A 17,255-nucleotide genomic window follows, 5' to 3' on the forward strand; every position below is an offset into this window, starting at 1 on the left:
TATATCTTTAAACCTCTTTAATTTTATGGAAAATGGCACAGTTTGCTTAAATTGCCTGATATTAAGTCATATACATGAACCCAAAGTGAAATCACATAGAGATGACATTACTGTACTAAAGAGACCAGACTGTTAATTCATTATTCAATAAAATTAACATCATTTTGAAGCCTTTTTATATTTTACAATACCAGGGTTAAATTATTCCTCTATTTATAACCACTTCTTCATAATTATAACAAACTTTTTTTTAAATTTGTGTTTTATTTCATATTTTAATTTATACATAAGCTCTATGTAAACACTACATATTATATACATATAGTTTTTCAAAATGTTTTCAACTATTTAAAAACAACCACACATATTTGACGTCTCACATTTTAATGGTAAGACATGCTAGTTTTCATCCACAACTGACCCTTCAAATTTAAATAAATCCCAAGATTTATTTAAAATTTAAAATTTGAACCATTTGTAATAAAATCCCACTCATTCTGAAGCATTCACACCTACATTATCTTACCAAACATTCAACATGTTAGATTTTATAGGATGACGATATTATGATAAACCACACTCAATCTTGTAATCCTCATTGTCTATGTAGCCTATAACAGATTAATTATTATTCCTGGGGTACTAATTTTCTTGTGGGGTTGATGGAGGGATAAAAGGTAGATTCCCCATGGTAAACCATTGATTTTGATTCCTATTTATTTACCCCTAGGTCAGTGGAATGCGGATTTTCTTAAAACACCCAAAGCAGAAGTATTTTTTCATGTTTGGAACCTTCTGGACTTCTCAATTCCCTGTGTTACATGCGTCCGTACAAAGAGTTCAGCTCATCCTACCCAAAATGCCGTTTTTGTTGGCAGTTCCATTTTCTAGGTCTGATTTTTGTTCCATCGATCATTAAATTTCACTGAATGTCATAAAAAAATAGCTTAAACTTGTTGCAGAAGTATATTCTGTGAAATGACAATGGACTCACCCCCTTTGAAACTATTGAACACTGTGGGAGGCCAAAAATTGTTAAAAGATAATAATTACATTACATGTATGTTTCATTATAATACATTATTTTGATTGGCTAACAGCAATCTCAAACATTCTGAAATTAATCTTCATTTCAACATGAAATGTAAAATTCATGATGACACAAGCTTCCACAATAAAGTGCACAGATAAACAAAAGAAAAACTTGATAGAAATCGTGTTTTCATGATCCTAGAAAAAAATGTAATTATAAGTATTGAATGCTTCTTTTAGTAGTTTTATAGGGTTGCAAAAGCGTTGACCGTGCGCACATTTTTACAAAATGTACTTCTGTCAACGCTTTTACACCCCAATAAATTTACAAAAAGAAGCATTCAATTCTTAATTAACTGCATTTGAATTTTTAGATTGAACAGACTCATTTCAGAAAGGTCTATAATGATATTGACTGACAAGAAAAACATACCAGTAGGTCTGGGAACACAGTTTTAATTCTTTATATTTAATACATTAGATAGGAGGTAGGGGGTGAAATTGGATATAATAACAAAAATTTTAAGGTAAAGTAGTGATTTGATCCATTTGAAAGAGGTAAAGAATTAGTATGTTTGAAGCTATAAATCTGAATTATAGACCCCTTCACATAAAATTGTCCATATTTTCAGTTAGAGCTGGTAGACTTTTCTATAATTCTAATTTAATTTGTCCCAAACACTTAATACACTGTAAAATTTTTATTGAGAAAACACGGGTGTTTTTTTTTCAATTTTGCATTTATTGTTCTAAAGAAATGCACTACAAAATAACTGTGTTCTCGGGCCAGTACATTTTCATGAACAGAATTGACCTGGGTTTTGAAACATTCATAATATTCAGTCACTGACATGACTCAGTTGGTATTACAGGGGACTTTTTCAATAATTCCTGTTCAAAATATGATTACTTTATGGTGATTAAGTTAAAAGTAAAAAATAAAATTTTGTAGTTTTATACTTTAAACTTTACATAATGGTGACATAGATACAAACAAAATATTATAAAGTTTACTGATTTTTGCTAAGTAACTTTTCAGAACAATGAAATGATAAACATAATGATTCACTTAGAAACTCCATCATAACTGGAATTAATAACATAAACAATCCTTACTGCAGATACACAAACTTTGGTAATCACTCGATCAGTTGACAGTACTTTGTAGAACTGTACATGATATCATTAACAAATAACTGTATCTCCAAGAAATAAGTCACAAGTATCACATAAAGAAAAAATATTCTATTAAAACACTCGATTTGAAATCAATATCCATGCTTTTGTCTCGTGACACAATTTTCTGTGTTTACAAACATACAGATGGCTTCCATGGTGTGGTGATCTTTAAATTAAGGGAGATAATCCACAGTCAATGTTTGAACTCTCTATACTCTGTACTGTGTTCTGCAAAAAGAGAAATAATAAATATTACATTTTTGGGGGAAATCTTTACAACATATAAGATAAGATAAATTTTATTTCCGATAGAGGACCCATTATGGGCATAATCAGTACAGTGATTTTTTTTCAAATATGAATTCAAGATGTGGGATATAAATCAATGAGACAAGGACCCAACAATGTAGAAAAACAAGTATGTTTATAAATGGACATAACTCAAGAATGGTAAAAGTGTTCTCACCAAATTTTGTACTTAATCTGTATTATGTAGTAATAAGCATTGTGTATAAGTTTCATAACATTTGGTTGAGGCAAACTAAAGTTAGAAAACGGAAACAAAAATTTGTACTTGATCTTAGTTTTGTGGTAATGAATATTGTGTATAGGTTTCATAATGTTTGGTTGGGGTAAACTTAAGTTACAGAATGGAAACTAAAAATTTTGCAATCTTTCGATTTATAAAGAGGCATAACTCAATAATGGTTAAAGTGACACTACCCAAATTCAACTTGATCTGTGTTTTATCAGTGGAAGTCAAAATTAAACATTGCATTGTATAAAGCATTGATTGTAGTTGATTCAACTATAATCATGGACAAAGGAAGATAACTCCAATTTTAAAAATAACTTGATATTTAGAAGAAAATAAAAATTTTGCAATTTTTCAATTTATAAAGGGGCATAACTCTAGAACAGTAAAAGTGACGCCACCAAAATTCAAACTTGATCTGTCTTTTGTGGTAATAAGCATTGTGTATAAGTTTTATAACATTTGGTTGAGGCAAACTTAAGTTAGAGAACGGAAACTAAAAATTTTGCAATTTTTCCATTTGTAAAGGGACATAACTCTAGAACGGTTAAAGTGATGCCACCAAAATTCAAACTTGATCTGTATTATGTAGTAATAAGCATTGTGTATAAGTTTCATAACATTTGGTTGAGGCAAACTAAAGTTAGAAAACGGAAACAAAAATTTGTACTTGATCTTAGTTTTGTGGTAATGAATATTGTGTATAGGTTTCATAATGTTTGGTTGGGGCAAACTTAAGTTACAGAATGGAAACTAAAAATTTTGCAATCTTTCGATTTATAAAGAGGCATAACTCAATAATGGTTAAAGTGACACTACCCAAATTCAACTTGATCTGTGTTTTATCAGTGGAAGTCAAAATTAAACATTGCATTGTATAAAGCATTGATTGTTGTTGATTCAACTATAATCATGGACAAAATAAGATAACTCCAATTTTAAAAATAACTTGATATTTAGAAGAAAATAAAAATTTTGCAATTTTTCAATTTATAAAGGGGCATAACTCTAGAACAGTAAAAGTGACGCCACCAAAATTCAAACTTGATCTGTCTTTTGTGGTAATAAGCATTGTGTATAAGTTTTATAACATTTGGTTGAGGCAAACTTAAGTTAGAGAACGGAAACTAAAAATTTTGCAATTTTTCCATTTGTAAAGGGGCATAACTCTAGAACGGTTAAAGTGATGCCACCAAAATTCAAACTTGATCTGTGTTTTGTGGTAATAAGCATTGTGTATAAGTTTCATACCATTTGGTTGAGGCAAACTTAAGTTAGAGAACGGAAACTAAAAATTTTGCAGTATTTCCATTTATAAAGGGGCATAACTCTAGAATGGTTAAAGTGACGCCACCAAAATTCAAACTTGATCTGTGTTTTGTGGTAATAAGCATTGTGTATAAGTTTCATACCATTTGGTTGAGGCAAACTCAAGTTAGAGAACAGAAACCAATTTTGGGCCGTACGTACAGACGGACAAGGGTAAAACTTAATGCCCCCACCGCTACGGCGGGTGCATAAAAAATACACGTGCGGGGGCATAAAAAATAGAAGTCACCATAGGATCTTAAACAATGGCAAATTAGTATTCAATGTTAGTGGCTGTCATATTTGTTATACCTCTGTAGCAGTATAACATAGTTAATTCATGTTGTTATACCTCTGTGGCAGTATAACATATTTAATTCATGTTGAACTAGAGGCTCCAACTGTCTCAACTTTGCTGAATAAAACTTTGTGAACCCTGTTCAGAATATTTGTAGGCTTTCTGTTGGTCTTGGAGGATATTAAAGACACCTCAAGAGCAAACATTTGACATGAAAGCTGAAGGTTATTGTAATTAACATTGGAGCACCAAAATATAAAAAAAATCCTCTTTGAAACCTTATTCAGTTTAAAATTTGTTAGAGGTTCCCTGTATCTAGTCTTCTAACCTGTAAATTAATTCAAAATCATATTAGCTATACTTATTTAGGAACTGAATATTCTATCTTAAATTATAGTGTACAAAGAATCAGGCATATATCTACAATACCAGGAGAATAATAGCTAAAAATGAGACTAAAAATGAGACATTAGTTTTTTTTATGATTTCAGGAAATACTGCATACAAATAAGCTAAAGTTTATATTTTTTGCAAACCTATACCTTCTCAATTTTTGCTATAATACAAACATCAAAAATATTTTAGAATTTCAGGAAATTCATATACGTCTTGTGTTGATTCCTTGGTAATGAAACACATATCTGCCCAACATCTCATTTTATCCATATTAATAAAAACATGTTCATGTTTAACAGAAATTAACATAATTTTGTTTGAGCATGTATCATTTATACCGGTACATGTGTCTTTAATACCTGACAAAATAATTAATATCATTTAAACGTAAAATATATTTTGAACCCAGTTTTCGGTCAGACATGTGAGTAAGAGAAGAAAATTACACTTCAACTACATGAACTAGTCCCTTCTCACATTTTATTATCAATAAATCAAAGTGAAATCAAGATTTCATTTATTTCAAAAGTGCAATAGAAATTAATAATTCATATGCCCTTCTATGAATATACTTGGTCTAAATTATAACTAGCTGACGGTCACGACCAAACTCGTAAAGAAGACTAACGTCATACAACTCCTGTTAAATCATTTAAATGGGATATTAAATGCTTAGCACTGATAAAAGAAATGTAATTACACCTAATCAAACATATTCTATTGGTTTTGAATAATAAATAACCACAATAAAATCTCTGGTATTTCTTCGTTTACCTAGTAGTCTGGTGGAACTGTAAACCGTGTACAAACTTTGCACCTTGAAGTACTTTGATAGTCTATCTTAAGTCTATAAAATCTGATGCATTGAATAAAAGTTCAAATGAATTCAGGTCTGTCTAGATTTGACCTGCTGAATGACATTGAACTAGTACTGGACTAGTATTGGAACATAAAATCAAAGATTAATCAATTATTTCATGCAAGTTCAGCAAATTTGAAAAATAACAATATGGGTCATTTCAATATGCTAATATAATAACTACCTGGGTCATTTGGGAAGGTCAGACTATGAGATAAATTACTGGAAATAAAAATGTCTATCCCTTTACCATGTTTACCCATGTTAGATCTTGAAGATAACATGTAGTGACCCTTAAGAATAGAATCAACAAGGACAATGTAAATGGTTTTAAAGATCTCTTCTATATTGGGTAAATGTAGTTTCTTATATTCCAGTTACATGAACTGTAAACATTTGAGATGCACATGAGGAAGCAACATTCCCAAGACACATGTTTATTGAATACAATACATGTGTAGAGGACACAAATGCCACCTTCCATAAATTACCATAAATTATGATAATCTAACTATTGAGTGTGAAAGACTATTTAAAGATCAGTAGAGATTTTCACTTAATGATTTATAACATGCAGAGGAATTTTTGATGAGATTTTTCTTGAAAATGTCTACTGGACAGTTCGAAAAATCGAGTGACATAGAGAATTCCTATATTTAAAATTAGACAGTATAGTGGCTAAAATTATTTTAACAAGAGGTATTGAATTTTAAAGTATAAAACAGCACTTTTAACACTCCTGAAGGGATCTTAATAATCTTTACACAGAGTAAGCTCTGTTTGCTTAGATCTTCAAAATGATTTTAGATTACAAAAATTATATAAACACAAATTTACAGTTGTATTAAAATATTTACTGCTGTTCTCCTAAAAGTGCTTGCATACATTTATTAACAGAATACGCCCTTTATGGTACTTTTATAATGTTTAAATTTTCTAATTTTAAAAGGACTTAAGATCTTTTCTGACTAATGGATTTAATTGGAAAATTTTTAAATATTTACATTTTAATGTGTAAATAATCTTGAACATTTGATAAATAGTAGGATATGTGTGGTGCTGTCCACCCATTGGAATAAACAAAGAACTTATATACATATATGGACGAAAAAGTAGGCATCATTCTCGCTTTATTCAACTCTATGCATATTATTTCATGAGAGCAATTAAAAAAATTTCCTGGACTTTTCCAATTACTTTAGTAATTGTCCTAAAACGTATACTTCAAGGGTATGTGGTCATGTCCTTTTTTACTATGCTATTTTTTTATTAGCCTAAAAAATTAATAATATACAATTTGAATAAGAAAACCTTTGAAGTAACATTTGTTGAACAAAGTCTTTTTAAAAACTAGAGTCTCTAAAGAGCCTGTCCTGCTCACCATGCATCTTCAACAATGGCTGCTCACAAACATTGTAGGCTCACAGTGCATCATCATAAATGGCTGCTCACAAACATTGTAGGCTCACCGTGCATCTTCAACAATGGCTGCTCACAAACATTGTAGACTTAAATTTAAACATGACTAAAATATCTTTTTCAGATTTTGTATTGCTGATTAGTTTCTATTAACTACAGATTTTGACAAAAAACACAGCAACGGGTAACAATCATCATACAAGGGGAGTAACTCCTATAAGAAGAGGACTGACAGTATTGGCTTTGTTGACCTTTTTGTGTGTCTAGTCTAGGCGGGCCATCACTTTATTTATGTTTACAGTTTTTGCCCAAAAAGCAAAAGAAGCATGAAAACACCATTTATAACTACTGTAAATTCAGAAATTATTGCGATGTTTTTATTATTGCGAAAAATGCGATCGGGTCATAATCGCAATAATTTAAACTCGCATTTTGAAATTTTGTAAATGAATTAAACAGGATTTTTCATATATATTGCAAAAATTAAAATCGCATTTTAATTTAACTTAAATGACAAAATCGCAATAATAAATTCACGCAATAATTTCTGAATTTACAGTATTAAGAAACTAAGGTTTCAACTCCCTCAGGCAAAGTCCACCCTAGATGGCTTTGGCTATTATTTTCAAGTCCTCTTTGGTCATATAGCTCTTCAACTATTCTGTTCTATACATCCTTGGCTTTCAAATATTCAGCTTTTGAGTGTTCCTGATGGAGGGAAATCCAGAAAAGCTCTTTCGGATGCATGAAATTTATGAATTGCTACATTTTTAAATGGTAGTATAACTCCTATATAATAATAATAAATTCTTTATTTAAAGAGGGGAAACACAGTTAGTTACAATTACTAATCTTCCCTGAGGCCCATATATAATACAAGTATATAAAGAACTTAAGAAGTCAAATGATAAATTTGGCTATGCTTACCTATTTGAAGATCTTGTCTTGCTGGTATTTTTCGATTTTAAAGTTTTTATGTAACTTTTATAGTTTTCAAAATAATAGGCAAAAATGCAGAAAAATGGTATAAATTGTCATTTAAGGGCAAAAGCTCCCATAAAAATTTGACTAACAGTTTTGGCCATGTTGACCCTTTTGTGGATCTTGTCTTTAAAATTTTTCAAGATAATACATGTAAGCCAAAATGCAAAAATATGTCATCTAAGGGCAATAAATCCAATAAGGAGCCAACTGACAATTTCAGCAATATACACTTATTATTGTCTTGTTGACCATTTTTGCTCATAAAGTTTCTCTCTATCAATTAAAGATTACAAGATAATAGGCAAAAATGAAAAATAATGGTAAATTTGTCTTTAATGTCTAAACTTTACTTCCCCAGTCACATTTTCTCCATCTATAGCAGTTTCAAGATAATAGACAAAACTTTCATTTTACCAGATACATGTAAGTTCTATTTTTAGACAGGTAGGCCATGTTGGTTGGCAGGAGGGGTATTTGGACACATATTTTATACTAGATACCTTGATGATTGTAGCCAAGTTTGGTTCCCATTGGCCAAGTAGTTGCACTGGAGAAGATTTTTGTAAAAGTTAACGGACAACGAATGACATGTATGCCAAGTAATAAGAAAAGCTCACTTGACCTTTGGGTGATGTGAGCTTAAAAGGGCAGTATTTGTTGAAAAAAATTAATCTATCTCCATGAAGATGAGTTTATCAGAACAATCTTCCATGTTGTTAAAAAAAAATTTTACAGGTAAAGATCTACTTTTAGAAATAATAAATAACCCTGCAAAGTTAAGATATAAAATGTCTTAGAAATTCTTGATACTACATCAATAAAAGCTTTAAGGCCTACTTTTATAAAAGTGTATGTGATTTTTAAGTTATATTTGTATCTTTTGTCAGTTAAGTACATGCATAAATAATCAAATGGTTCCCTTCAAGATTTTATAAAAATATATATCATGGCTATTTATTGTATATATATATTAATATCAAACTTTTACCTACATGAGTCAGAAAATATTAAAATTAAGACTCAAGTTAGCCAATGGAATAATATTATTGTCAATGTAACATCAAGTACATGTACCGTTATATATACCATTGATTTTAGTATGGTATATTTCACACATGATATAAAACTATACATCAATAAAACATGAGATTTAAATTATATCATAACACAGGATCCTGTTATTTCTTATTGTAAATATTATTTATCTGATTAGGAAGTTCATTAAACCTCTGAATTGTATGCAATAAACAGTCTAAACGTTTTTAAATTCTTGACTTATTTAATTACACTTTATGCTTAATTCATTATTAAAATATTATATAAATAAACAAGTTGTTTCTTGATTATGATGTGTCAAGTATAATGTATCTTTAAAGTAAAGGCAATATAAAATTCCAGTGGAATTCTATCATGTTTTGACATTTTATTTAACCATTATCACACTTATACTGAAGACAAAATTGGACTCCTTTTGTTTTTGCAGTAAGCATATCATGTACCAAATAGTTCTGATTTGAATTATAAAACAACTCATTTAGGCCAATTTAAATGTAACCAGTTGTGAATTTGCTTTGCCAGTATGCACTATATAGGATATGCTTCATTGCAGTTACAAAGGTTGAAAGAGTCAACAGGTTGACAGGTTGAAAGGGTCATCAGGTAGACAGGATTGACAGGTTGAAAGGGCCGACATGTGGACAGGGTCAACAGGTTAACAGGGTTGAAAGAAGCGTTGACATGGTTGACTAGGTCAACAGGGTTGACATGGGTGATAACGTTTTCCAAGGTCGACAGGTTTATATATATAACTATGATTTATTGTATTTAAATATTTAAATAATATTGTATAAGATTAAAGTTGTGGCTTCATTAAAATGTTCTCATTATTTCTTAGTAAAATAATTTGTGAAATATCAAACAGGTTTTAACATGTCAATAAGATAATCACATCAACCTTGCCAGCAAGTTGGTGTATTCACAATGTAAACCCTTTCACCCTTGTAAACCCTGCAACTCTTGTTAACTCAGTCAATCCTGTCGACCCAGTCCACCCTGTTTACATGTCGACCCAATCTACCATGTCATTCCTGTCAACCTGTCGACCAGTCAATCCTGTCAACACTTGATGACCTGTCGACCTAGTCAACCTGTTGACCAAGTCAAACAGGTAAAACCATCAACCTTTCCCACCAGAGGGCCCGGATCCATGTCTTTATATACTATAAAATTCCTTCAAGATAATTGGCATAGTAATCTAATTTGATAATCTGGAACTATAATTTCCTTTACCCTACTTAGAATAGGATCCAAGTTACAGGATAACAGTCCAGTACCCACAAATGAAGTCCGATATTGTACCGAGATGAAAATTATGAAAAGATGCTAAAATTTTAATAAAATTGCATTGTAGTAATGGGGGAAATAATTGGGTCCCCGTTCCACTTAAGTCTGAGATTCTTCACCTTGCTCATTTGAATAATGAATCATACAGCATAAACAAAACAAAGGGTGATAACCAGGGATGGGGTAATCGTAATCTGTAATCGTAATCGATTGTAATTGATTACATTTTTTAAAGTAATCGACAGTAATCTGTAATCGAGAACATTTTCGATTACATGTAATCGTAATTTAATCGATTACAGCAAAAATTATGATGTAATCATCGATTACTTTTCGATTACATTTCGATTACTTTAGTAATATAGTTTGAAATAAAACCTAGTTTAAATGAAAATAGACAAATGCATGTATTCATCAGTTCAAAGTACTGATAAAATAGAATGTATCAATATTACTTGAGAGTTTATCAAATACCTTATTTAGATATGTTGTCTCAAGCTGCATTATGATAAACCAGATCTCCTAGGCTAACAAATTTTACTTTATTTCCAGCTTTTGAAATAAATGACTTCCAATGCTTGTCAATAATTTGAGATATTATTTATTAAACACAAAAATGTTAAAAATAAGAAAATAGAATCAAAATAGGAAAATACATAAATGTACTTGTAGTCCCAAGTTAAGTTCTGTACTATACTAAATAAGAATGCTTTTATATATGTAATAACATTTTTTAAAGCTTAATTTTCAATTATATTTAGAACTTTACCTTAGAGTAGATAACCTGTTGATTCGTCATAGTGTTGTGACATCAAAATTAGGAAAGAATACAAAACATTTTTACAATGAACCAATGCATTGAAATTTTTGTTCAGTAATAAATACATGTATCCCGTTGTGTCACTAAAATGTAAATTGTTTATGATTTTGAAAAGAGAACAAAGAATTCTCAAAAACCTTCTTGTTTTTATAATTACTAATCAGATGATCAAAGACCTCTAATCAATGAGATACAGACTATGTTTTGATTTCAATTATGTTTAATTAAATGAGAGATTTAATACATGTTGTTGCCCTTAGGTTATAAATTGTTCGCCATTGGCAATTTTATAACCTGTAATTAGGGGGATTATCCAAACAAAAGGATAAATTCATTCATGTAACTATAAATTATAAATTTCCATCTTTTAAAATTAGTTAAACTGACTCTTCTTCTTTTTAATATATTTTTTTTCATAAGAAACCTCTCATACTCATTATATTCAAATATACCATCCTGTTAAATAAGAGTAAATATCAAAATTAAGTCAGTATGACAGCAAAAATGTGCAAACTATGGAGAAAATGACCTACAATATAAGGAAGCAATTGATACAATTGTCGATTTCATTTCAAGAATGTTCTCATGTTTATCATCGCTTACTCAAGAATATTTAAATAGTTTAGATCCTCTCTAAGAGTGTCTATCTAGATAACGATTTGAAAACATTTGAAAACAATGCTTTAAAAGCTGTTTTTGTAAAGTTCCAAATTACCACTCTAAATAAGTTGTGTGTTTAAACTTTCTTCAATATTTTATAGAATGTAATTGATAATAATCGAAAAGTAATGTAATTACTTTTGATAAAGTAATCGATTGCAATCGATTACATACAAAACTAAGAGTAATCGATTATTAATCGATTGCACAAAAATCCTTCATGTAATCGATTATTAATCGATTACATTTGTCAGTAATCGTGCCCATCCCTGGTGATAACTCACTTCAATCCAATAATTGATTGATCGATAGATATTTGAAAAGATAAAATATAAACAATTTGACTGCATCTAATCATGAATAGATACAATGGGTTTGTCAAGGTCACACAAGCCTCAAGGTCAAGAAAAGCATAACTAGATATTTTCTGTATGACAGCTGCAATGACTATTGGTCAATTGGGACAACAAACACAAATTCATACAAAAAATACTCTAAATATTATGAGGCCACTTAGGCTTTAATTGGCTAAATCAGGTGAAGTTTGTAACGTTTAAGTAATGGAAATAAAGAGTTATTGGCATAATACATATAGTTTTTATAATTTAATTACTGAGACCTGCCATTGGCTATAATGGACAGCATACCTCAGTAAAAACTACTCATAGAAATTAACTTAAATTTCTTTAGGTTTTCTGATGAAATCTTCTAACAAAATGACGTTAACATGGATGTATATGGAAAACAAGCATTTAAAGCAAACTTCAATTTTCACAGGACTAGCATTGATTCATATATTGAAAATTGTGTAGCATTAATTTGACAAAGAATTGTACTTTAAATATCTATAAATCATGCACACATTACACAACTGTCAGTTCTACATTAAAAAGACATAAATATTTAAAAATCAGATAATATAGATTATCCTCATAATTGTATAATTCTTTCAACTTATAATAGTTCTATTCAGATCATAAAATTGAGGGAATAACCCAACAAAGACCATATTAATGTATTTAATAAATAACAATTGACCATAATTAACAAGTTCAGATTCATGTTCAAACAAGCACCTGTTCAAGAAAGGTAACTCTACTCTATAATAATTTGTCTGACAATCTATAGGTGTAATACCACCATTGATTTTCCCCTATTAGTCTTTGTTAAATTTGCACTTTTCAAAAAATTGTGCAGAATTTATCTTTGTTTCAAATAAAGAAATACTTGGCATGAGTAAAGATTTATCCTGTCCAGTACTATAGAAAAAATTTCACATAACATTTCATTGCATATAAGAAAATAACCATCATTGGAAGTTAACCAATCAAATTTTCCCCCTTTTTTAACCTGTGTACAAGCTTTAGTAACCATGTAACCTCAAGTTTCCAAAATATTCTATAGAAACCCCAAATAAAGAAATAATGGTGCTTTGAAATACCCAAGATATATGTTTATGACTCAGAAATGTTTTACTGCAATGAAATGTAGGATCAATTACCTACAACTGTCAAATTCAAGGGAATATTTTTTTTCGACCTATTTTCGTATGCAACCGGATGGTAGTATGATTTGGTGGTATTACACCTAAAGAAGACTTTTTTGTTAAATAAACTGAATGTGACTTTTTTCCTTTGTAATACTGGTTATTTCAAGCATTCCTGTCAAGTTTTGTCATAATCAGTTCAATAGTTTGAGAAAAATCTAGTATAATGTAAGACGACATCTACAGCGATTCGAGCAAAATTTCTTCGAAAAATCCAAACCAAGCCGCATCATGATAGAATATAGTGTGGACCAATAAATGATCAAATATTATTCTCATCTGCCTACAAACAGTTGAATATGATACAAAAGATGACTTTAGGATGATAAATACTACTAATGGACCTCTTTGTCTTCCTTATAAGGTCTCTTTTGGTCCATTTATACCTCTCATTTCCTCAAAATTTCTACTTTTTAGGCCAATAAATAAAAATTTTGGGGTAACTTTCACTCATTTATGATAGAAATGTTATTATAAATGATTAATTGAAGTATTCAAGCTGAATGAACTATCCGTATAAAAGTTTACTGTCTCCAAGGAGGTTTCAATAAGTCCTTACGTAAAACTTAAATTTACGCCGCGTTCCAGAGAGGGACATAAAAAACTTCTTTTTTGGTGAATAATTTGTTGTTACTGCTTTAAAAATAATTTCATTTACTTAAAACTATATATTTATTAAAGTATTTCTTAGGAAAAATTTTCTAGTATAGCAGAATATAAGAAATAAGGAGAAAAAGCTCCCCAAAACTCTAAGTATGGCTTGTTCTGTCAACTAATATTCATGGTAAAGTCCTATATCAAGGAAATTTTCTCATGAAATGTATTTTGGAGACTCAATCCACTCAGAATATTTCATTATTTGTAATATTTCACTTAAATAGCAAGAAATTTTAACACATGAGAGTACTCACAAGGTCAAAGGTGCATGTACGGCTTCCCATATTAGGTGTAATACCACCATTGATTTTCCCCTATTAGTCTTTGTTAAATTTGCACTTTTCAAAAAATTGTGCAGAATTTATCTTTGTTTCAAATAAAGAAATACTTGGCATGAGTAAAGATTTATCCTGTCCAGTACTATAGAAAAAATTTCACATAACATTTCATTGCATATAAGAAAATAACCATCATTGGAAGTTAACCAATCAAATTTCCCCCCTTTTTTAACCTGTGTACAAGCTTTAGTAACCATGTAACCTCAAGTTTCCAAAATATTCTATAGAAACCCCAAATAAAGAAATAATGGTGCTTTGAAATACCCAAGATATATGTTTATGACTCAGAAATGTTTTACTGCAATGAAATGTAGGATCAATTACCTACAACTGTCAAATTCAAGGGAATATTTTTTTTCAACCTATTTTCGTATGCAACCGGATGTGACGTACTATGATTTGGTGGTATTACACCTATAGGGTTTCATTTGTCAAATCCTAGATGTATAAAATGTTTATAACTTTATACATCATGGTCAAATAAAGCCTTATAACAGGGCAAAGTCAAAAAAAATGGTTCCTTGCATATAAAGCAATATTTATAAATCATGCTGATCATTTGATTGAATAAATTAATTTCAAATGATGTGGCTTGATGTGTAGAATAATCCTGCAAAATATCTTTGGAAAATCTGAAGTATTGAAAAAATGACGTTAAAAAAAGATGCCAAAATTGTCAGGAGTGCAACACTTTTTTGTGACATTTTGAAAAAATACTTTTTTATTAACACACAGCAAATTGTTGTATGGAGGAATGTGCCTTAAATTCTTATTCATATTACAACTATTATATCTTAGTGATGATTTCAGCTCAGAATGAAGCTTTTCCATTGAACCGTTTTGATACAGAAGTGTTTTGAAAAAAAGTTGTGCCATGTCAGGAGTGCAACACAAAAATTAGTATTACTGAGGAATAGAATGATTTTTGCTTAAATGGCTCACACCTAAACATAAACAAAAGTCAATCCTGTAAAACAAATATGTCCTTTCCAGAATAAATAGTTCATTTACCTGATTATTGATATAAATAATGTGTGAGAGTCAAGTATATAAGCCTCCCTGTAAGTGTCAGGAGTGCAACTTTGAAGTTTAAAGACTCACACTGAAAAAATACAAAAGCCATTATATGGTTCTGTTTTATTTTTCAAAAGATACTATACTACATACAAGATTGCACCCAAAGAGTAGCCTGATAGACGAGGAATTATTCTTTTAGAACCATTTATTTGATGTCAGGAGTGCAACAGTTTTAAAATGACATTTTCTTGGACTTACATTTTAAGATAATCTCAGCTCCTAGTGACTTATTTGCATCTAAACATGTTTTCTAACTATTTAGGTTACATGTATGAGTTAAAATAAATTCTTAAAGGTAAATTTCAAAGCAGGACTTTGATCCAAGAATTATTGTTTGTCACAAGCAAAAATATTTGAATGTTAAATTTTCATATTATTTTCAAATTATGGAAGCTAATTGTCTTAAACTTTGTCTTTTGATTAGGAAATAACCATATTTCAATTTAAAAGTTTTATAATGGTTTCATGTAATACTAATTAAACTATTATAATTGTTATAACAAACAATTAATTTTGTTGCACTCCTGACATGAATTATCCATAACAAGCCGTTTTGCACATTTTGAGTTCAACTTTAAGACCCAACCTTTGAATGAATGAAAGATGGGAAAGATGGTTGTGAAACTAAACTTTAGAATAAAATCAGACAGGCTAAGTGCATACAAACACACCATCATAGTCAACAACAACTTCAACTTTGAGGAGTAGAAAATTGAGAAAAACACTGAAATAAGATCCAAATCTGAAGGACAAACTAGACAAATATAAACAAAGAAAGAACAAAGAAAACAAAACAATGTAAAAGAAAAATTCAAAAGACTTAGACCAGAATTAAAACACATATGAGAAAATGAAAACAAAACAGAGAAAGTGGCAACAGAAGAGAAGAAGAAAATTGACACAAGCTAAAAAAAGTTGCAAACCAGCAGAAAATTGTCCAGTCAAGTAGAGTAGCAAAAGTACAGATGCATATACAATACCTAGAGAAATCAGAAAGAGAAGTCAAAGAATAAGACATTATCTTCCTGACCATCCCAAATCTTGGGCTTAAACAATTGAGCACATCATATCCACAGCTACGCCAAGGTGGTTGTCAGAGTAAAGGAGAACTGATATCAGCTGTGTGCAAGAAATTGATGAGTCTTGAACATGTTGAAGTATAACCAAAGTTGAGGAACCCCCAAAAGATCTGAAAACTGTTGAAAAGAAAATGGCATTTTCAAAGAGTCCCTTAGTTCTAACTTTTTCAGGTAGCCTCTATTCTTTTTAAAAATGGCAGTTTCTTTTCAACAGTTTCCAGATCTATTAAGGGTCTCTCAATTTTGTTTCCACTTCGGCACCCATCAATTTCTAGCACACTTCCATCAGTACTGATTAGTTCTTACAACTGCCTTGGTGTAGCTGTGGATATGATGTATTCAATTGTTTTAGGGCAAGGTTTGGGTTGGTCAGGAAGAATTTTCCCTATACTTTGTCTTCTCTTTCTGATTTCTCTAGATAGTGTATCTGCACCTGTACTTTTGCTTCTCGACTGGACATTTTTCTGTGGGTTTGCAACTTTTTTGGCTTGTGTCAATTTTCTTCTTCTTTTCTGTTGCCAATTTCTTTGTTTTGTTTTTTTCATTTTCTCCATCTGTGTTTTTGTATTCAGGTTAAGTCTTTGTAATTAAGTTTTACATTGTTTTGTTTTCTTTGTTCTTTCTTTGCTTATATTTGTCTAGTGTGTCCTTTAGGTGGATCTTCTTTCAGATTTTTTCTCAATTTTCTGCTCATCAAAGTTATAGTCGATGTTGACTTTGATGGT

The 17,255-nt window shown here is 30.2% G+C and overlaps 1 protein-coding gene across 1 annotated transcript in view; it reads right to left on the reverse strand.

Annotated features, from left to right (window-relative positions):
- Nucleotides 1-244: 244 nt before the first annotated feature.
- Nucleotides 245-17,255, reverse strand: part of LOC127710207 (WW domain-binding protein 11-like) — a 44,964-nt gene continuing 27,953 nt past the window's right edge. The window contains exon 15 of the mRNA XM_052215966.1: nucleotides 245-2,439. The gene's annotated coding sequence lies outside the window, so the exon portion shown is untranslated. The remainder of the gene's footprint in view (nucleotides 2,440-17,255) is intronic.

This window comes from Mytilus californianus, unplaced genomic scaffold (genome assembly GCF_021869535.1).
Source record: "Mytilus californianus isolate M0D057914Y unplaced genomic scaffold, xbMytCali1.0.p SCAF_7, whole genome shotgun sequence".
Lineage (NCBI taxonomy): Eukaryota > Metazoa > Mollusca > Bivalvia > Mytilida > Mytilidae > Mytilus > Mytilus californianus.